Raw genomic sequence first — 21,421 nt, 5'->3', positions numbered from 1 at the left:
GTGGCCAGAGGGGCGAGGGTGAGGTTAAGCGGTGGGCCAGGGCCTGCTGGAAGGACCAGCTGTCCCAGGCTAAAGGACAGCAGTTGAAAGACCTATATCCCACAGAATCGCATATCCAAAAAAACAGTTTTACATATCAGCCTGTACTGAGGACTCCCAACTTTGTCTCTAGCCTGATCCTCCTCCCTGAACCGCAAACCTTTTTTATCCCACAGCCCACTCGACATGCCCATTTGAATGCTTAGTGGGCAATTCCAACGTAACACTACTTCTAGAACCTGGCTCCTGACTGCACCTTCCAAACCCGCTCCTCCCTCCATCTGCCCCATCTCACCAATTGGAAACTACATCTTTCCGGGTGCTCAGCCAAACCTGGGAGCCATCTTTGCCTCCTTTCTTTCTTGTATCCCTCACCTCCAATATTTCAGCCTCAAGGCTCAGGGCAGTAAAGGAGGTGTGTCCGCTGAGTGCCAAGGTTCTTCTCTGTGTGGAAGAAGGCAGAGCATGTTCCATTGGAAGTATGCATACAAGTTGGCCAGGCAGGGAAAGGCGGGGCACAGGAAGGAGGTGCTCCAGGCAGAAAGGATATGCGCAAAGGGCACCAAAGTAGGAGAAGGGAGGTCATGTATGGAGAGGGGGTGGGGGGCGGGGGGGGTATCAATCTGACTGGAGGGAGCTGGGGGAAGTAACAGTGCTTGTCAGTGAGGCAGGAAATACAAGTAGGGAAATGTGAAAAAGAAAGACAATGTGGCATTATATAAGCAGAACTGCACGGCTGTCTGTAAGCTGCAGAAACTGCACGGCTGTCTGTAAGTTGCAGACAGACATCACCGCGAAACAGCTGAATGGGAGCGCAACGTTGAGAATGCTCTGGCGTACAATTTAGGCCGCAGGGTAAGCACAAAATTCATCTTAGGAGCCCTACGGGGCAAGACTCTCAAACAGGTAAATTAGTTATTATAATAAGAGGGCTGTATGGCTACGAATGGAGGGGGGCATCATAGTAAAAGAAGACAGACAGTGACTTCAAATGTGACTACCAAATTGAAAGTTTTGAGGGTGATTCTTTGAATGCAAAGTGGTAATCGGCCTCAGTTAGCTTCTCACAAAGGCAACTCCAAACCGTTCCACAGTAGGTCATGGAGCAGATGCACTTATTTAATGATGATAAAAGGTTCTCACGGGCGATTCCAGGAAGCCAACTAACGTACATTATCTGTGCATACTGGACTCGTGTGACTATGCACATGCGTGGTGCACGTGTGTGTGTGTGTGTGATCTATGTAAAGCTGTCAACGGTCTTTTCTATGAAAGGAATGTTCTTTATTGTGCTATTATTTCCTTCTGACTTATAAATATTAAGATGCCCTTTATGTCATGAAATAAAGTGGCAGTATGTACTTATGAGACAAAATAACTTTTGTTGCTTTCCAAATTAGTTTTTGGAATTTACGCATCCATGATCCCAAAGTCTGGGAATCAGGGCCTCCCTGATTAAACATTTGGTTTTGAAATTTTGGCTCCAGCTTTGACCTGAGCATCCTTTCAGGATGCGAGTTTCCGTATTTTTTTTTTTTTTTTTTGGTCCGGGGAGGTAAAATTCGCCCAGCACTAAGGGCCATGAGCGACAAATTCAAAAGGGAAAGAAGTGGACTCTAATTTTGGAATCTAATCATAGCTGGGGCTCCCACTGCTCACGGTTCACGTTTGTCTTGCAGGCACCAGAAGCGCTACCTTGAAATTAAAGACAAATCAAAGTCTATTACTCCCTGCGGGAGAGACTGTTAGGAGCCCTCAGGTGTACCTGTGAGCTCTTCTAGGTCCCTAGCCTCCCCGCGGCTAGCTTGGCCCTGTGACTAGTTCTGGCCCATGGGATGTGAGCAGAGTGATCTGCATTCCTTCCTTCCGGCTAAGGTGGATAAGATCTCGTGTGCCTTCTCCTCTCCCTCCCTTCCTCCACCTGTCCCTAGGTGGAGGACATAATGGTGACCGGGAAGCTACCAGTTGATTGAGCTACAAAAGGGAGGCAGCCTGAGCTCCTGAGTTACCAGTGAGAGGAAACTGTCCAAACACACAGTTGACTGCAACTCAAAAGAAAAGCAAACTCCTCTGGTGGAAAGCCACTGAGACTTTAGGGTTTATTTGTTACTACAGCATAGGTTGTCCTACTCTGACACACCGCCTTGCTAAAATACCCACCAGGGCCTTCCCCTTGCATTCGGACAAAACCCCACCACCCTTTCCTTGGCCTATAAAGCCCCACACGTGCTCCTTCACACCTGCTGGCGTCCCTCTCCCACACTCACTGGCCACACCAGCCTTCGAAGGATGCCCAAACACGTCAAGCTCATTCCCACTGTAGGGCATTTCCACCAGCAATTCTTTGGCTTGGATAGGTTGCTGCCAGCCCCTCACTCTTGACATTCACCTCACCCTCAAGGGAGCAGAGAAGCCTTCCTCGATCACCTGACTTCAAAAGACGCCATTCATCACTCTGTCTCACCACGTTTTATTTGTACCCTGGCATTTATCACTACCTGGTATTTTCTTTTTTATTTACTTGTTCATCTGTTTCCCATCTTGTTTATCTTCTTTACCGCATGTATTTGCTGAGTAGATGGATGAACGAACAAATGACCTCAGTGCTGTTGCCTTGCATCTGTCCAGGGAGTTCACGGTGCCTAGTAAGCCCCCGAACAGTGGTCCTGTTGTCCAACATTGTGCCCCAAACTAGCCCCAAACAGCGGCTTATGCGAATGGCAATCATTTGCTTTTGCCCATGAATCTGGGGGTTGGCTGGGTTCTGCTAGGTGTTCTCACTTGGGGGTCTCTCAAGAGGGGGTATTCAGATGGTGACTGGGGCCCGGCTCATTCTGAAGACCTCTTTATTCACATGTCTGGCTCCTGGACTGGGAAGACTCAAACATCTGGGGTTTATTCCACTGACCAGCTGTGTGACTTCAGGAAGGTTACTTAATCTCTCTTTTTTTTTTTAAAGATTTTATTTATTTATTTATTTGAGAGAGAGAGAATGAGAGAGAGCAAGCACATGAGAGGGGGGAGGGTCAGAGGGAGAAGCAGACTCCCCGCCGAGCAGGGAGCCCGATGCGGGACTCGATCCAGGGACTCCAGGATCATGACCTGAGCCGAAGGCAGTCGCTCAACCAACTGAGCCACCCAGGCGCCCACTTGATCTCTTTGAGCCTGTTATTTTTATATGCAAAACAGGAACAGAAGTAATAATAATACCTACTATTTATTTGACATCTACTATTTCCAAGCACCGTATATGCTAAACTCTTTGCATGCCTGTCTCCCCAAATCCTTAGAACGACCTATTTGTAGATATTCCCATTTTATAGATGGGATTTTATAGATGAAGAAACTCCTGATTTTATAGATGAAGAAGCTGAAGTTCAGAGATGTTAAATGTCTTGCTCAAAGGTATATAGCTAATTTTGCCAGGAACTTCTAGTTAATGTAGTGCATGGGGTCAGTATGGGAAATCCCCACCCCTACATACATGAAAATGCAAGATAAAAATAAAACCAAAAAATGTAAATGCACAGGCGAGTTCGAAGCCAAGAAAGAGGGAGCCCCAGCGACCAGACAAACCGGGAACTTAGAGTCAGGACAGTGAGCAGGATCTGAGGTTGAGGGGCTCCCTGGGGAGGGGGCAGGTGGGAGCCAGGAGTCCCAGGAGGTTGCTTGCTAAGAGAAAGAGGCTCTGCCCAGAGCTCTCCTGCCCCCAGTTCCTGCGAGCAGCCACGAGACCTCTAGTGGAGCTGGAGCATCCAAGGGGCATGGCTAAGTCCGGCCTGCAGCGGGCGTTCCACCTGGCCACCTGATTCCCCACCTGTGCGCCGACCGTCGGGCACTGTCCATTTATTTAAACATTCAACTTAATAAACCATCTCCAGACACGTCTGTAGTTGTCCTTTCTAGTTAGCATCCACTCTAAAAGTCTGTTCGAACGGACGAAAGATAAAGAGGAAACAGGAAACCTTGGAAAGGAAACAAAGCACTTGTAAATCCAAGGAAAATCAAAGACGAAATTGCAACTGTCGTTAAAGAAGGCATGAGTCTGGAAACACTCCTTACCAAAAGCTGGAGATTAACAGAGCCAAGGCCACAGGTACAAGGGGCCTTTTGTCCTCCAAGAAAGCTGTGGTGGAGGATCCAGGTGGCAAATGAAGCTGCAGAGCACCAAGATTAGCTAAACCGACAGACAGCATGAACGGGGAGCTGGAAGGGAGAAAAGACACAAAGACAATCCTGGGTTATGATGGGTCCAAGAAGAAACCGTTACAGAAATGAGAAAGTGCCATACTTACAAAAAGACCAGGACAGAAACTCTACCTCTCAAAACTTATGGGGGAAAATTTCTGCCCGCTGGTCCATGAAATAGACAAAGACTTGCCATCAACCCGGGCAGGCGTGGAAAAGAAAACGGGAGGTCCGGGGCCGGGCCACACTCCGGCATCAAGCCTGGAGCCTGGAGACTAAGTCTGGGAAGTTAATAAGCAACCTCATCTGAGACCAGACCCCAGTGGAGGCAAGCTTCAAACTGCTCTGTCGATGCAACCCAGGGCATATGGGCCCCCCGGGGAAACAGAGCTTACAGCCAACAATTCCAGAGCACACAAGGAAGCCACCAAGAGAAAGGCCCAGGGGGTACATCCCAGGGGGACATTGGTACCTCAGGACCTGGAGATGACAGAATGACCTGAAAGTGCTGTGCCTTTTAGCCTGTTAGTGAAACAGAGGGAGTGCTGGAACCCTATAGCAAGAACAGGGGAGGAAGGGAAGGAACGGGTTAGCATGCAGTAGAGCTGATCGTCAAACCACGTCCACAGCTGAGCTGATGCTGCCACTTAGGGCCCGTGTGTTGGGAGGAGGCGGCGGGGGGTGGGGGGTGGGCAACAGAATCGCTCTCCTGTCCTTCCCATCTCCTTCCCATTTGTTTCGCAAGACAAAGTTTGCTCCCTGAGTTAGAAGCCGGCAGTGACGGCCACTGATTTTCCAAAAACAACAGAGGAAAGGGCTCAAGCCCATTTACACAGGGCCGATGGGGGTGGCGGAGAAAGTGAGGGTCAGCTACTGCCCTACTGTTCCAGGGCTTTGGGTGCAGACTGTGGGTGGAGAGTGGGGGGGGGGCGGCTGTGTGCCAACGACGGTGGACTTCATGATGACCCCCCCACCACACACCGCTGCTTCCTCCTTCCCCGCCCCCACTGCATTCGGCTCAGTCCCATTGTTTTTGCTTCTGTATCAGGTTTGGTGACAGTTTTAAAGACACCAACATGCCACAGCATCCACCCTGCAGCCAGCCCAGCCTCAGCTGCTGTCCGCTCAGCGTCATTGCCAACATATGTTTAACCCGCTGTTCTTTCGCTTTTGTAAACACACTGTCTTCTTTCAACTCTCAAATTAATACGATCCTTCCCCTCTCCTTTCAAATCCCGCCTTGCAGCCACATGCCTGATCAGATTTTACGTTTACAGACACACGCGAGACGGGACTCACATGCACAGGACCCAGAGGCGGGCAGATCCCCTGCTCCCCCAGACCCCCAGGCCCCCAGACCTCCGCCGTCCTGGAGGACCTACCACGCTGTGGACACACTCACAGCGCGGTCAGGTTGACTCTGAACACTGTGGAGGCCTCATGAACACAGGTACACCGAGACCTGGGGGTCTTGAAGGTCAGACCCTAGGACGGACAGACATACACACAGACACTGACGCAGACACATGGGTGTGCAATCAGGCGGTCACAGGAACCCACAAAACAGCCGTGCATCCACAGACATTGTTATGGACTGAAGTGTGTCCCCCAAAATTCACATGTTGAAGTTCCAAGCCCCAGGACCTCAGAATGGGGCTGAATTTGGAGGCAGGGACTTTAAAGGAGTAATTAAGGTTATGAGGTCACTGTGTGGGCCCTAATCCAATATGACTGGTGACCTTTTAAGAAGAGAAGACTTGAACACGGATGCACACAGAGGGAAGACCCTGTGAAGATCCAGGAAGAAGGTGGCCATCTACAAGCCATGGAGGGGCCTCAGAAGAAACCAACCCTGCCAACACCTTGATCCCAGACTTTTAGCCCCCAGACTGTGACAAAATAAATTCCTGTTGTTTAAACTATCCTGTCTGTGGTACTTTGTTTGGCAGCCCTAGAAAATTAATACAGACATGGGGCCCAGGAGATTCCCAACATCCCCCCAACCCAACCCCAGACCCACAGCCGTCTTCACAGCCTCACACAGGACCCCCAGGTCAGCACACCCCACACACACAGACCTGAAGCCCAGGTCCTGCTGGGGAGCCCCACTCCCCACAGCCCCTTTCTCAGCACAGGGGCTGAGTTTGGCCCCACCTTCCAGCATCACCAAGATGCAAGAGGGGAGGGCAGCCAGGGACTTCCTCCACCAGATAGCGAAATTGTAGAAAATGCTAGAATGATAAGAACTCACCCATATTGGATAGGTTTCAAGGGCTGTTCCAAATACTCTGCAGGTATGATCTAACCTTCTCAACGACTCTTTGAGGTAGGTACTATTATCAAAATCCCCATTCAAGAGACAGCATAAGTAGGACACAGAGAGGTTAGGTAAGTTGCCCGAGACCACAGAGCCAGCAAAAGCAGAGCTGGGGCTTGAGCTGGAGCAGCCCAGCTCAAGCCTGGCTCCGAACCATGGGGCCATCTGCCACCAGGATCAGAGACAGAGCCAAGTTACAGAGAAACTCAAACACTGGGGCAAGAAACAAGTAAGCCAAAACGTTTTCCCCAGGGCAGATATTCCTTGGGTCTTCAGGTCCGAGGCAAAACCCTGCATTCAAGGCTGGCAAAATAATTGGCAGGGTCCAGTGCCAAATGAACACCTGGGCCCCCTGTTTGAAAAGCAGGGAAAAAGCACAATGAAAAATGTTCAGATGCAAAGTTTTTTTTTTTCAGTGGTCTCTCTCGACTTACCAAAACATTTTTTGAGATCTCATGCCACTCTAAGAAATCATTTTAAATTATTAGCATGCATTTTACTTAATATTAGGCAATATCAGTGTTGAATGCAAATAGAAGAGCATGTAACTCGTACGCAGAATCACCAAAACCATACACCTATTTTGTCGCTCACATAGAGATATATATATTTCTTCTCACCGGAATAGCAGGAACGCCGCACAAAATGAACTCAACTGTTTTTATTTCACTTCTTGATATATGCACACACTACTAACGCTCCCTGCCTTTAGCTTACTGACGAGTAGGGAGACTTGAGAGGTCATGGTTTGCAACGTAAGTGGTTGGCTCATCCAGGGAAGCAGCAGGAATCCAAAAGGATATGAAAGAGTTGGTTGGTAGTTCATGTTGCCTTCTTGCTACTGTTCCCAGCAAATCCTTAATTGAAGGGAAAGTGTGGCCACTTGAGGTTGTGGGCACCCCACTTAGTAGAAGAAGGAACACATTTACCTTCTAATTGCTCAGAGTCTCACTGGGCTCCCATGCATTGTGGGTCCACTGGAATTCTGCGCTCGAGGGGCATGGCAAATGCCATATGCCAACAGGGGGGCCAGGAGTGGTGGCCACAAACATTGTATGTGTTGTCTCCTCTGCTCCCGGGCATGCTCCATTGTCCCATTGGACTTCACTTACAAAATACAAGTTCAAAGATACAGTTGTTCAGAATGTCAAAATGACAACTGCAGAGCATTAAACAAAGCACAGGGTTCTCCTGAGCACAGGTATGACTGTATCCAGTCCTGCCCTGGCCATGTTCCTGGCCCCAGAACAGCCTTAGCTCACAGCTCCTCCTTCCTCGGGTCGAGCCGAGGCCCACACAGAGCTCCCTCCGCTGCCAAGTGCTTCCCCAACCCGGTCTCGCTCCTCTGCCCTGTGTCAGAAGTCACTCGGTGTCTGGAAGTTCATCCTTTCATCTGACCTAATTTCAGGATGCTGGAATTACAAGGACACGTTCTTCACCTGTTTTGAGGGGAGCTGAGTATTTCTTGTTCTTATGACGCAGACTTACTATGATCCAATCACTTCAAGTACCATCTATAACCCCCAAATCTTCACCAGGAGCCCACGCCTTGCTTCTGTGTTTACCCAGATGCCTACAGGATGCTTCCATCTGAATGTCTACAGACATCTCAGGCCTGGAGAAACTTACCCATCTCCCCCCAACCCAGACCTGTCCCCCATCTCAGTATTAGGGGTCACTGTTCTTCTGAAATCAGGGAGGCATCTCGTGTCCCCTCCATACAGCACCCCCCCCCCACAACCTACAGAGTATACCTCTATAAGACCTGTCATTTCTGCTCCATGCCCCATCACTGGGACCATGGCAGGAGCCCCCTCACCCAGTCTACCCTCCTCACCATTCTCAAGCATGTATTTTATTACATCAGTGCCCTACTCAGAAACTTCTCAGAGCTTCCCGTTGCTTCTGAGTGAAATCTGCACTCCTTAGCTCTGGGTAACAAGGTGAACATTTCCCCAGGGGAAATAATGCCCCAGGAACTAAAAATAGAGTGGGTAATTGGACATGGTGGATGGAGAGGGGTTTCCTCTGCTCTCTACAGACAAGACTGTGGGCTGGGGGCAGAGGGTGGGTTTAGGCTCAGAGAATGGTCAAAGTTGGAAACCCCTCCAAAGCTGACAGGCTCAGGTTGCCTTGGGGAACATGGCATGGTGCAGGGAGGTGCGGAAAGGTGCTGCAAGAAGGTAGGCCGGGGTGTGTCTGCAACAACCATATGGAGCTGAAGCACCATAGCTGAGTGAAGCAGAGATTGCTATGTGATCACCAAGCCGGTTTCCTCTTCCTGAGCACATGCTAGACTACATTTCCCAGTCTCCCTTGCAGTTAGGTGGGGCCATATGACTGAGTCCTGGCCAATGGAACATGAGGATTGGTCACTTCCAGGCCAGATGACTAGAAGTCTCCAGAGCAATCCTCCACGCTATCTCTTATGTCCCATTTAGCCGCCAGATGCAGAGGAAGAGACAAGACATCACAAGATGACAGACCATAACACAGAAGGGGCCCAAGCCCCTGAGTGACTGTGTGGAACAGAGTATCCCCTCCCGAACCATGCACACTGAATTGTGACATGAATGAGAAATAAACTTTGGTTGTGTTAAGGCACTGAGATGTTGAGGGTGTCAGTGCTAGCAGTTACCTTATCCTGACTAATCTAGTTTCTACACACACACACACACACACACACACACACACCTGCACCCTAAAGAATGATTGCCCATCAGTGGTACGCCTGGCTCCCCACCGTCTGTCAGTGAGGAGGGAGTTCACAAGCCAGACAGCCTGTTTCTCTTCGTAATTCATTTTTAATTACACAAATAGTTCATGAGTACCTTCTCCTTTTTTCCCTTCTGTGAGACAGTATGGAGATACAACAATGAAGTTCGATCCTCTTTGACACCTTCCCACTAGCCCCACTTACCTACCACCTCCCCTCCAGTGCCACCACACGAGCTCCTTTCCCTCAGTCTCAGAGGTCGCTATTGCTGTTCTCCTTTGAGTCATCCTTGCAAATATTTTTTATATCTTTGTATCTATAAAAAATTTAAAAATTATCGTGTATGTTTCTATTTCTCTGACTCTACAAAAAAGATGTCTTGCTTTATGTGTTTCTTTATTCACCCAGTGATATCTCTTGATGTTATGGCATAGATTTTTCTCATTCTTTTTTTTTTTTTTAAGATTTTTATTTATTTGGGAGAGACAGAACAAGCAGGGGGGAGGGGCAGAGGGAGAGAGAGAAGCAGACTGCCCGCGGAGCAGGAAGCCTGACACGGGGCTGGATGCCAGGACTCTGAGATCATGACCTGAGCCGAAGGCAGATGCTCAACCAACCGAGCCACCCAGGCGCCCCAGATTTATCTCATTCTCATGAACAGTTGCGTAGTACTTCCTAGCATGGCCGTGCTAGGGTTTATCTGGCTAGTCTCCTGTTGACGGACATGTAGGTTTTCTCTGAGTTTTTACTCTTCTGAATAATACTGCAGCAAACATCCCCCTGCAGGCCTCCTTATGCACACGCACAAGCATTTTCTCCAGGGGAGATACCGGCGAGTGGGCTTGTCTTTCAAAGCAGTTGTGCCAATTTGCACCATCACCCACAATATGCAAGAGTCCCTATTTCCGCACATCCTAACATTTAATATCAAATTTAATTTTTTTCACGAATCTGATGAGTGAAATATAGTTGATGGTAGTTTAATGTTTTATTTCCTTGATTACTGGTGAAATTGAACATTCTTCAAGTTTATTGGCCATTTGAATTTCCTTTTCCATAAATTGACTGTTTTTTATCATTTGCTGAGTGCTCTATTGGGCAATTTGTCTTTTTCTTATTGATTTGTTAGAATTCTTTATATATTCTGGATGCTAATCCCTTATCTATTATATAAATTGCAAATATTTTCTCCCAGGCTATAGCTTGTTTCTAGCTTGTTTATGGTATCTGTTGTCACTTAGAAGTTTTACACTTCAGTATAGTGAGAGCTATCAATTGTTCCTTTTATGCTGCTTGCTTTTGGCCATTCTATTTTTAGCAGTGACACCGTGAGGCGGGGAAACGAGCAACCAGGAACACAGGCCCTCCCTCTGGTGGACAGACTAGATTTGCTGATCCTTTCTGTGAGCAGTAACTTCAACAGACTCCTGCTGAGGCTCTCAGACTTAGTTCAGCGGGAAGGGAGAAGGCAGGGGGGCCAGCAGGTGCCGCAGGGAGAGAAGAAAGACACTCTTCCCTCTACGGGGAGATCGGATTGGAGAGTCACGAGGAATATTAAAAGGTGACTTTATTTTGTACCCCCTAGGCTGGTTCAGCCAGACATATGGCTTCTATTCCAAGTTCTCCATGATACAGTCCCCCTTTTGACTTTTATTGTTAACTACACCCCCTTCAAGTAGCCTTCCCTCCAGTTACAACAAGTTCTGTACCAAACTACAATCGTACTCTGTCCCCTGAAGAGATAGCAGACAAACCGATGGCACTTATTCTGAATCAGGCTCTGTGCTAAGCTGTCTGCATACCATGCTGGCAGCGAGGATAAGCTGGCTGTGTTGCTGTAAGAAGCAACTCTAAGCTTCCAAGTCTATATCCCGCTCATGCTACCGGTCCAGGGCACACTGGCTGCGACCTGGCCACATATTTTCTTTCTTCCAGGATGCAGGCTTCTGGAGCACCTTCTGTCTAGACCCTTGCTGGTTGTGGCTATTTCAGCTGGAAGGAGCGTGGCAAAGCACAAACGAGCTCTTAAGAGCTTCTGCCTAGAGCAACGTGGCCAAAGGAAGTTGCATGGCCACGACTGACTTCAAGGGGCTAGGGTGTGGGTGACCAATAAAATAACCTACCATGGTCGGGCCTTCTGGCCACCACATATTCAACACCCTCTACGTAGAGAACCTGCTCACCTCTAGGCAAGCAATCCAAAGTCCCCTCCAAACACTGGTGCAAGCTCAAAGTCCAAGATTTCTGCATGATGCCTAGAATACCCTTCATCAGAGGGAAGGGAAGTGGCTCATTTTGGATCAGGGATCTATGAGCCGAAAATGCAGGCTACCTTCCACCCACAGGCCCAATCACTGTGGTGAAATGGGACAGGGCAATCACAGTTAACACTCCCATTCTGAAGAGACAAGAACAGGGGACATATGGCAATCACAGCTCTGTCGATTCTGAAATCATTCTGGACACACATTTAAGAGGTCTATTCCCTAGGCATGGGGAACATTCCCTGATTAGGCCCCAATTCCATCTCCTTGGGGGGGAATGCCCCAGTCCAGTGCTCTCTGTGGCTCTGGGGGATCCTTCTCTTCAAAGATTCAACCATAGGCAAATCCACTTTTATGGATCAAACATCCACAGAACATCGGATTGAATACTGACAATTTCAAATGGCCCAACCTATCCTCTTCCACATATGATGACAGCATTGGAGAATATGCCCAGTGTGGGGGTTGAACAGATTTCTCGTCCTTTTTTCTTTCCATGAAAGATTGGAGGCCCAAAGAGTGAGGTTAAGGCTTAAGCAGTCACGATCTTTTAGATGAGGCTAGTTTTTCTTAATGAGGAAGGTATCAGTGAACAGTAATACAATCTACTATCTTATCACATTCAATCTACATAACAACTCTCTGAGATAACTGCTTTAATGATCTCTCTTCTGCAGACAAGAAAAGTGAAGCTCAGAGAGGTGAGGTCCTCCGTCTGAGGCCCACACAGCTAACATGTTTTTAATTGTATTGCTACACTGCCTCCCCAAAAAGAAAAAAAAATAATAAAACTTCTATCACAAGGTTACAGATGGGTCGGGAGAAGAGGCATCCGAGGCATCTCTCTGATTCCTTGTGCTCAGTTATAATTTCTACTTCGTGATGCAATATTTTCATCATGCTTCTTTCAGCTTCAGCTCCCCTGCCAATTCTTCCCAAGTCTCTCCAATCAAACACCCTAGAGAGGAAATCTGATCGGCCCAGCCATCGGTCATAGGTCGCTGGCCAGCCTATGATGGGCTCTTACTGGGTCAGACACTCTCCCCCCGTCAAGTAGGTCAGGCTAAGGTCAGGAGATACAAAACATGGCTTCCAAGGCAGCAGGGAATCAAGGAGAATTTTAATCCCCCATAAACACCTTCACACATGCTGCTCCCTTTGCCTGGAATTCCCAAGTTCTGGCTACATTCAGTAGTCATGCTGCTTAAAGCAACTCTGATTACATGCGCTATGCTGAATACATTTAACCTTTATAAAAACCACCTGATGTAAGCTCCATCCTACTCCCATTTTAAAGACAGGGAAGCTGAGGCCCAATGAAACTAAGGGACTAGACCTCTGACTCACATCTTAACCTTCACAGCTGAGGCTTCTGAATTAGAGCACTTTACTATACCAGGAGGTCCCGCAGCACCTCTTCCTGGAAGCCTTCCCTGATTCCCCCTTGTCGAAGTGACTTCTCTTTACTGAACACCCACCAACCTTTCTCCCACTCTTATGATCTGAGCACAATTTGCATTGTGCCATGTCTCAGGGCTGCGTGGGATTCATTTCCGCATCTTCATTCATTCTTTCATTCGTTCCTTCCTTGAATATTTATTGAGTGCCAGGCTCTGTGCGAGGCACTAGAGATACATTCAAAAAGAGTCCCTGCTTTCACAGAGTTTATTGTCCAGTGGGGAAGACAGACATTAAACAGATAATGACACCAATAATTATGCAATTACAATTGTTATAAATGTTATGAAGAAGTCCAGGGAGGATATGAGCATTTATAACCGGGGACACCTGACTTTAGAGGGTGGGGGCGATGCCTCTAGGAAAGCAGCATTTCAGCTGAGATTCTGGAAGGACAGGTACGAACTGGCCAGGACCAGAGAAGGTGGGGGGAACGGAGAGTTTCAAGACAGAGAAAATAGCTGGAGCCAGGCCCGGAGGCAAAAAGAACTTGGTGGGCTGAGCCTGGGCACAGCAGGCCAGGAGGGCAGGGAAGAGGAGGCAGCCAGCGCATGCCTGGCACCGCTGTTTGAACGAGTCTCCCCGCATCCATGCTGTCAGCCCAGCCAGAGGCTCCTGGCCTGGGTGGCAGGGGCTGGAGCCAGGGGTTGTGGGTATTTTGTCTCTGGCGAGCCAGCAACCCCGTGCTCCTGGGTCAGGAGGAGGGAGGTAGCAGAGGACGTGCACAGCACACTTTTTATATATGTAGGGCCATAATATTTAAGTGTCTTGGCTGTAAGCCTGCGACTAGGTCCCCCGACAGCCCAGCCTTGCTCCGCACGCTCTAACAGCTGTCTGTAAAACCCGTTTATGGAGCCTCCATAAATTTCCCAGCTGCTGCAAACACAGGGCTGGGGACAAAGAGTCTGTGGGAGGGAGGCGTGGGAGAGCTGCTTCAGCGTCTCTTCTGGCTCGTCCTCTGGGCCCCGGCTTGCCCCCTGCCCACCCGGGGCTGCCTTACCCTAAATTCTTTTATTGAAGCTGATCTTAACATCGACCCCGTGGGGCCTGGCTGGGCAATCCGGCTCAGCACGGACGCAGGCACTTTCAAGATTGCAGCAAAAGGTACAGTAAATCAGAATTAAGTGTCATGATAGTGATTTGAACTGACACTGTTTTCACCTTGTCCATTTACTGGGAAATATATAACAGGAATAGATTGAGCCTGTCATATTGTACCTGAAAAATACAGCTGTTCGGGTAGGAAGGCAGTTGGCACCAAGGCAGGGTCCCAGGGGACCATGGGGTGTATGGACGGGTGGAGGGGACTTGCTGTCCGCATCCCGCTGGGGTGAACACTTGTCCTGGGAACACTGGGAACCCGAGTGCTTTTCTAAGGGCCCATTTAAGGCAGAACTAGCCTGACCAGGCTCCCAGGCTGTGTCTCAACTGCTACAGGGACCCTGGGCCATCTTCGTTTCCCCAAGGGCCCAAACCACTCAGACTACAGGGCATTTTTAAAAAACTTTCTATTGAAGTATAACATAGATACAGAAAGGTGCACAAATTGTAACTCTATCGCTTGATTTATCTTCCCCTAATGGAATACACCTGTGCACCCAACACCCATATCAAGAAACATTACAGAAACCCCCAGATGGGCCCCTGTGCCCTCCCTCCAATCTCTGCGCCCCCTCCTCCCACAAAGGGGGACCACTATTCTGATGTCTCAAGCTGTGGACTGATGGTGTATGTGGCATTTTAACAAGGGCATTTTTAAATTCCCACCTGTTTTTTTGGCCCTCAAAACAGGAACCTCTCAGCTTTAAAATAACTTATAAGGAATATGAGCAACACATCTTGAGCCCAATTCAGAGACAGGGCAGGGGTAGGAGTGAACAGCGGGGGAAGGATCTGAGATGGATGTGAGATGGCAGGGGTGGGGCAGGAGTCAGAGGTAGGGTAGGTGAATAGGGAGTGAGGCTCAGGACTGGAGTGGGATGAGGTGGGGATGGAGGGTCCAGGAGGGGCCGAGGCTCAGAGATGGCAGAAATTTCATGATTGGGGTAAGTAGGTTCAGGAATGGGGATCAGCGACAGAGTAAGGGTCAAGGATGAATTGAGGGTCAGGTTCAGGGCAAATTCAGAAACAGGGTGGAGCCACGAGCAGGAAGGGCCCAGGAAGGACAAGCTCTTTGCAGCCAGGACTGGGGCTGATTCCCTCTCCATCAGGCCAGCCCCTGGCAGCCCCAGGAATGGGGTGGCTCTGCCTCCTTGCCCCTCCCAACTGAAGCCCTCCTCCCCCAATCCTGACTGGGTGAAGAGCTGATTTGCGGCTACAGTGCCCCCAGCAGGTGGCCTCAGGTATTACTCTTACTGCCCTGCGCTCTGGCTCTGGGTCTGCTCAGATTTGGCTACCACCCTCTGCCTCCTTTTTCCTGCTGAATTTGAACTCTGCCCTGAACGCACTCTGCTTGGCTGGGGCTTGAACCCCCTGCATAATCCACGCCAAGTCCCATCCCCAAAAGTCACAACTGCTCTGGGAGCTTCTGGTTGCTGGCTGGAGACCTCCTGTGAACCTATCGTCCTGGTGCTACTGTCGACCTGTTGTTGAAAGACACCTCTCAGGCATGGACAGCTGTCCTTCTTGACCTCCACCTTCAAGCCAGTCCAACACACCACGCAGTCAGGGACCACACAGCTGCCTCCTTCACACAGGACACCCCTTGCTTCCTTCTGGCCATTTCCTTTCCACCTGCATCCACTTCCTGACCCCGCCTCCTGCTAATGGCTCCTCAGGAGGGCCACTCTCTTTGCCTCAGCTTTGGCCTTCAATGCTTTGACCCTTAGCCCTAGATTCTTTCCACCTTTGGCCACCTCAAGGGTCCTCAAGACCCAACACTGGGGAGTTGGACTGGCTTCTCCCTGTGTTAGGGCAAGACAAGACACCCTGCCCCCTTCCTCTTGACAAAACATCCCTTGAGCACCTGTCCCCACCCCCACTCGCACTGAAGCACTGGAGTCCCCTTGTTTGATGTTGTTTCCCCATGAGGCTGTAAGCTCCGTGAGCGCAGGGATGGTGCCTGGCTCATGTATTCTCAGCACCCTCCTCCGTGCCTGGTGCAAAGGCACTACTTTACAAATATCAGTGGAAGGGTCAGATGATGAATGGTTAAAAGCACAGGTTTGAAGGTAGAAATCTCTAGAGTTGAATCCTGACACCCCTATTTGGAGTATCATTTAACTGCTCTTGGCCTCACTTTTCCCATCTGTAAAATGGGATAATGTGGGGCGCCTGGGTGGTTCAGCCGTTAAGCGTCTGCCTTCAGCTCAGGTCATGATCCCAGGGTCCTGGGATCGAGCCCCGCATCGGGCTCCCTCCTCCGCGGGGAAGCCTGCTTCTGCCTCTGCCCCTCCCCCTGCTTGTGTTCCCTCTCTCACTGTCTCTGTCAAATAAATAAATAAAATCTTTAAAAAAAAGATAAAATAAAATGGGATAATGCTACCTTATTCCATAGGACTCTGAGGATTGAAAATAATAATGCATTATCAATGTTTGGCACCATGCATGGCACATGGTGAGCATTCAGTAAATGGTACCGGTTATTATTTTGTTGTTTCTCTTACTATGGCAACGACCACTGGTGTTTCTATTCCTAGAATCACTTCCAGCATCCTCCACAGAGCCTTTGAGGGCCTATGTTGCCTTCAACAGGCATCTGCTCACAGCCTTGGGCTACAGGCCTCCGCCCTCCTTGAGTTCATTGGATCAAAGCCTACACAAACGTCAGCAGACCCTGCCCCTTCCTTCTGGTCCCCAGGCCCCTGGTGTCTGTGGCAGGGCTGGAGAAGGCCCAGCCCTCGCTTCCCAGGGCCCTCCCTCCCCATCTGCTGGGCATTGACCTGGCCTCCCCATGTGCGCTGGAGAGTCCAGGGCCAGCGGGGGAGCAGCACCAAGAGGGGGACCAGGACCCGCTGGCCAGCTGGGAGAAGCTGCAGTTCTGCTGATGAAGAGCCCTTATCGACCTCCCTCTGCAGACACGGGCCGCATCACTCACAGACCCTAGGACGGGAGCCCATTCATCTGGGGCACAGAATGCGAGGGGGCTGGGATTTCTCATTCTAGGGCAACACGGAGTTCACATCAGGAAATATTAGTCTGATGAGTTCCCTGTGAGTAGAAGGACTATCAGGCATTAATCACAGGCTGAGGGGGAGGCAGCGGTGGGCCGTTGGTCCAATCCCCCAGGGTCTCATCCTTTCTGGGAACTTCAGAATCTCACAGGGCCTGAAGACAAGGGCGGAAATGACCCTTGAAGAGCCTCCAGCTGCTCTCTATCACTCTCTAAGCCCTTTCTGCCTGGGCCCAGAGCCCTCTGTGAGGACTTGGGCAGGTGGCTTCACTCCCTGAGTCTCAGTTTTCTTGTCTATAAAATGGGATGGGAAGGACCTCCCTCCCCAGGTGACTATGAAGCCAAAAGATCTTGCATGTCAGCTGCCTGACTCGGTGTCCTGTATACAATTGGTACCCCATAAATGCTGACCCCAGATTCTGCCTCTTCCCTCCTCCTTCTCTACTTAACACCACTGGATGGCAGGACCTGCTTTATTTCTCATCTCCATGAGGCCTACATGCTGATGGATACATGAATGCATGCATGAATGCAAGGATAGATAGATGGATGGACGCAAGAAATCCAGCCTCTTGATTGAACACTTTGCAAGCAGTGTTCCTTTGGCAAAAAACAGGGCTAGTGCACAGTCCCTAACACTCTACAAAATGTCTTCCCTCCCCTTTCCTGTCCTGGTCCACCTTTGCACTCCTATAATGAGATGATGTGCTGCATGAGATGGCAAGGGATACTGTGTCAAATCAGATCACATCACTCCTCTGCTCTAGACCCATCTGTGGCTCCCCAGTGCCTTTGGGTTCAAGCCCCAAATCCTTGTCTTGAGCTACAGGGTTTGGGCAACACCTGCCTGTGGTCGCCCACCCCACCATTCACTCCCTCACCCTCTCTTCCAGCCGGGCTGGGCTTTTCCCCTGTCTTGAGCACGCAATGTCCTCCCCGGCCTCGGCTTTCTGTTGTGCTGGCCCTTGTTCACAGCTGTGTCTCCTGAACAAACTGTGTCCTGTCCAGCTTCTAGGCTTTGGAACATAGCATCAGGACCCCTTGGGAACCAGCCCCTCCACTTCATGAGCCTAGCACAGGGTGTCACCCGAAGGCTCCATAGCGACAGGAGGCTGAGAAAGCTGGCCATGAAGGTTTCCTCAGGGCCTCCCACCTGGGCATCTGGGGTAACGGAGACATCCAGCCCCTGAGACTTCATGGGTTCAGACTGGAGTCCTATGCGGGCCAGGCAGGTAGCGGTAGACAGTCTGGCCTGCACCTGCTACTGGGTTCCAAGTTCCAGGGCTGGTCTGCTATCTGGGCCTGGCATTGGGTAGGCCTTGGGAGTTCCAGGCACCAGCCAAGCCCACCGAGGGGGCCAGGTGCCCTCTCAGCCCTTGTCCTGGTAAACCGGAGCCCGCTCCAGACTCAGCCCCTGCTCGAGCTAGCTGTATGTGGGCAAAGCACATACCAGTTTACCTCATATTTCTGAGGACCACTACCCTCTGCCTGGTCCCAGCCCACAGGGTCATGCTCAGCCCCGCCGTGGGGGTAGACACCTGGGGAGCCCTGAGGGCTTCCCCTGCAGCCCTTGTCTCCTTACTGTGTAGCTATGAGAGGTCACTGCTTTTGGTACCGAGGAGCTGCCCCAGGGAGGCAGGGTGACTGCAGAGGTGAGTGTGACCAGAGCAGAGGGTGCTGAGCCTGGCATGTTTTACAGCTCGGCCCAGACAGCTAATGGCCTCTGTGACATTGTTGCTCTACACGGCGGCCTTGGAGCAGTTATAAATCAAGGGGCACCTGCCCAGCAGCCCCGCCCCCCTCCCAGATCATGTCCTGGGAGAGGAGCATTACCAGGAGGTTTGGGGCTCTTGGCCAAGGGCTGCTGAGTGGCCCAGCAGTGTCCACCCAAACCGGGCTTAGCAAGGATGCAAAAACCTAGGCCAGGCAAAGGCAAAGCATGTGCACGCAACACGTGCAAGGCAGTGGGAGGTATTCATTCACGTCCCTACACCTGAGCATCTGTATCTTTGTCTGTGTGTATGTGTGAGAGAGAGAGAGAGACTATGTAAGCCTGTCTGTGCCTGTGTATGTCAATATTTGAAATATATGGATTAGTGGACATATGTTTAAAGATAAGCATTATTGTGTGAGTATATCTGTATTCGTGTGTACTCTACAAGTGTGCGTAGGAACTATGTAATCATTACGTCTGTTCATGGATGTTTCTGTACAACTCTGTTTCTCCACAGGTACCTCGTGAGCATTTGTGTGTGTTCTCTGTGTGAGTGTGCATTTGTTGCACAAGCACCTCTAGGGATGCGTCTACATCATTTTATTCAATAAGTATTTATTGTACACCTACTCTGTGTGAGGCTGTGCACTTTGTGCTAAGGATACAGTGTTGAATAGACAAGATCTCTGCTCTGGGGCACCTTACGTTCCAGCAGGAGAGACAGACAACAAACAAGCACTAAGGAGAAAATTAAGTTGGGTCAAGGACAGAGTCTGACTAGGCGGGAAGCTAAGTTAGAGTGGGCAAAGAGGGCTTCTCAATGGAGGTGGCATTGAGTAGAAGTGTGAATGATGAGAAAAAGCCATGTGACAATCTGGGGGAAGAGTGTTCAGATTATGGGAAGAGCCCGTGTAAAGGCGCTGAGCTGGGCAGAGCAAGTGGGCAAGTGGCGGGAGGCGAGGATGGAAGGCAGGGAGGTGCCAAACCATGGAAGGCTTATAGACCTTGGTAAGAAATTTATATCTATTTCAGGAGGCAAGGAGAGCTTCAGGCAAGGCAATGGCCTGTTCTGATTTTAAGTTTTTTTTTTTTTTAAGATTTTATTATTTATTTATTTGACAGAGAGAGACACAGCAGAAGAGGGAACACAAGCAGGGGAGTGGGAGAGGGAGAGGCAGGCCTCCCACCGAGCAGGGAGCCCGATGCGGGGCTCGATCCCAGGACACTGAGATCATGACCTGAGCCGAAGGCAGACGCTTAAGGACTGAGCCACCCAGGCACCCCCTGATTTTAAGTCTTAAAACACTTCCTTTGGCAGTTCTTTGAGAATGGAGTGTAGGGGGGAGGGGAGAGGCGGGGACCAGGAAGGAGGTGTTCAGGGAGCACGACAGTGGTGACAGTCAACATGGTGGCAGCGGAGGGCGGGACTAGTGGCTCCTGTCTTTTCCATGACTTTTATTTTGAAAAAATTCAACTACACTACAAAGAGGTTCACCAATTGTTGAAATTTTGTGCCATTTGTTCCTTCTTCTCCACCCCCCCATTTGAGAGTTAGTGGCAGACATCACAACACTGTGTCCTATGAGGCCTCAGAACATCTTCTAAGAGCAAGGACGTTCGCCTACGCAACCACACTACCATGATCATGCCCAAGTTTAATCTAATATAAAGTTATATTTCAATGTTCCCAATTAACCCAATTCTGCTTTGCCAGAAAGCAGGGGTGTCTTGCAAGACTGATGAGGACATGTCAAAATACAACTTGACAAAGATGGCCAACTTTTGAAAATTTGAGCGTAAAAAAGAAAGATGACAAAAATGGATTATAGCACATTGAACTAAAAAATAATCCATGGATCCACATCAATACTCAAAGAGAGGGCAGGAAGAAAAGTTTTTCACAGAACAATATAGAATAAAAATACAAGAAATGAGAAAATGAGAAAAATTATCATTTTGCAATCACCAACGTAATAATTAATTCAAATAAGGCTCACTAATGGATGTTGAGATCATTGGATGAAATGCCGGGGACAGAGAACATTCACACAATTTTAGAGTATCATTCAATAGGTTACTTTTCAATTTTGAATAGAAGTTTCCTTTACAAAGGCAAAATACGGCAGACACCACCTTAACCAAACTTAGCACTGCAAATAGTGGGATGGAGAGATATTTTGAACACAGACCTGAGAGGGGTTGCCCTTGAATGTGGGATCGGAGAGAACAAGAAGAATCAGGACTTATTTCCAACATCTGATCTGGAAGGGCCTGATCAACTGGTTAAATGGTGGTGCGATGGGAAAGACGAGCAAGAGCCCATTGAAGGGAAAGAATCATGCCATACTGATTCTGTCCCCTTTCAGATGCCCCTACAGTTGGAGCTGTTGAATAGACATCTTAGTCTATGAACCTGTCTTGACCATGGTTAGGAGTAGAGATAAAAATTCAAGAACCATCAGCATACAGGGAGCCATGGACAAGATGACATCATCTAGAGAGGAAGTCAACTTCCGTAGTTTTAAAATATCTCTCCCTTCCTTTCTTTCCCTTTTTTCTTTCTTTTCTTTTTTTTCTTCCTTCCTTCCTTCCTTTCCTTTCCTTCCTTCCTTTT

General features: G+C 49.4%; 1 protein-coding gene across 5 annotated transcripts in view; it reads right to left on the bottom strand.

The window, feature by feature from the left end:
* Positions 1-21,421, bottom strand: part of MVB12B (multivesicular body subunit 12B) — a 249,661-nt gene that overhangs the window by 187,683 nt on the left and 40,557 nt on the right. For 2 of the 5 annotated variants that reach the window (XM_081803602.1, XM_081803601.1), the window contains one exon: positions 9,465-9,576. The exons of 2 other annotated variants lie outside the window; for them this stretch is intronic. The gene's annotated coding sequence lies outside the window, so the exon portion shown is untranslated. Of the gene's footprint in view, positions 1-4,101; positions 4,246-9,464; positions 9,577-21,421 lie in introns of all 5 variants that reach the window. One more of the 5 variants, XM_081803603.1, reaches the window with a different exon arrangement.

Source organism: Leptonychotes weddellii, chromosome 14, assembly GCF_054177405.1.
Source record: "Leptonychotes weddellii isolate Sample4059 chromosome 14, ASM5417740v2, whole genome shotgun sequence".
Classification (NCBI taxonomy): domain Eukaryota; kingdom Metazoa; phylum Chordata; class Mammalia; order Carnivora; family Phocidae; genus Leptonychotes; species Leptonychotes weddellii.
The sequence above is the reverse complement of the archived record's forward strand: the minus strand, read 5'-3'. Positions and strand labels throughout refer to the sequence as shown.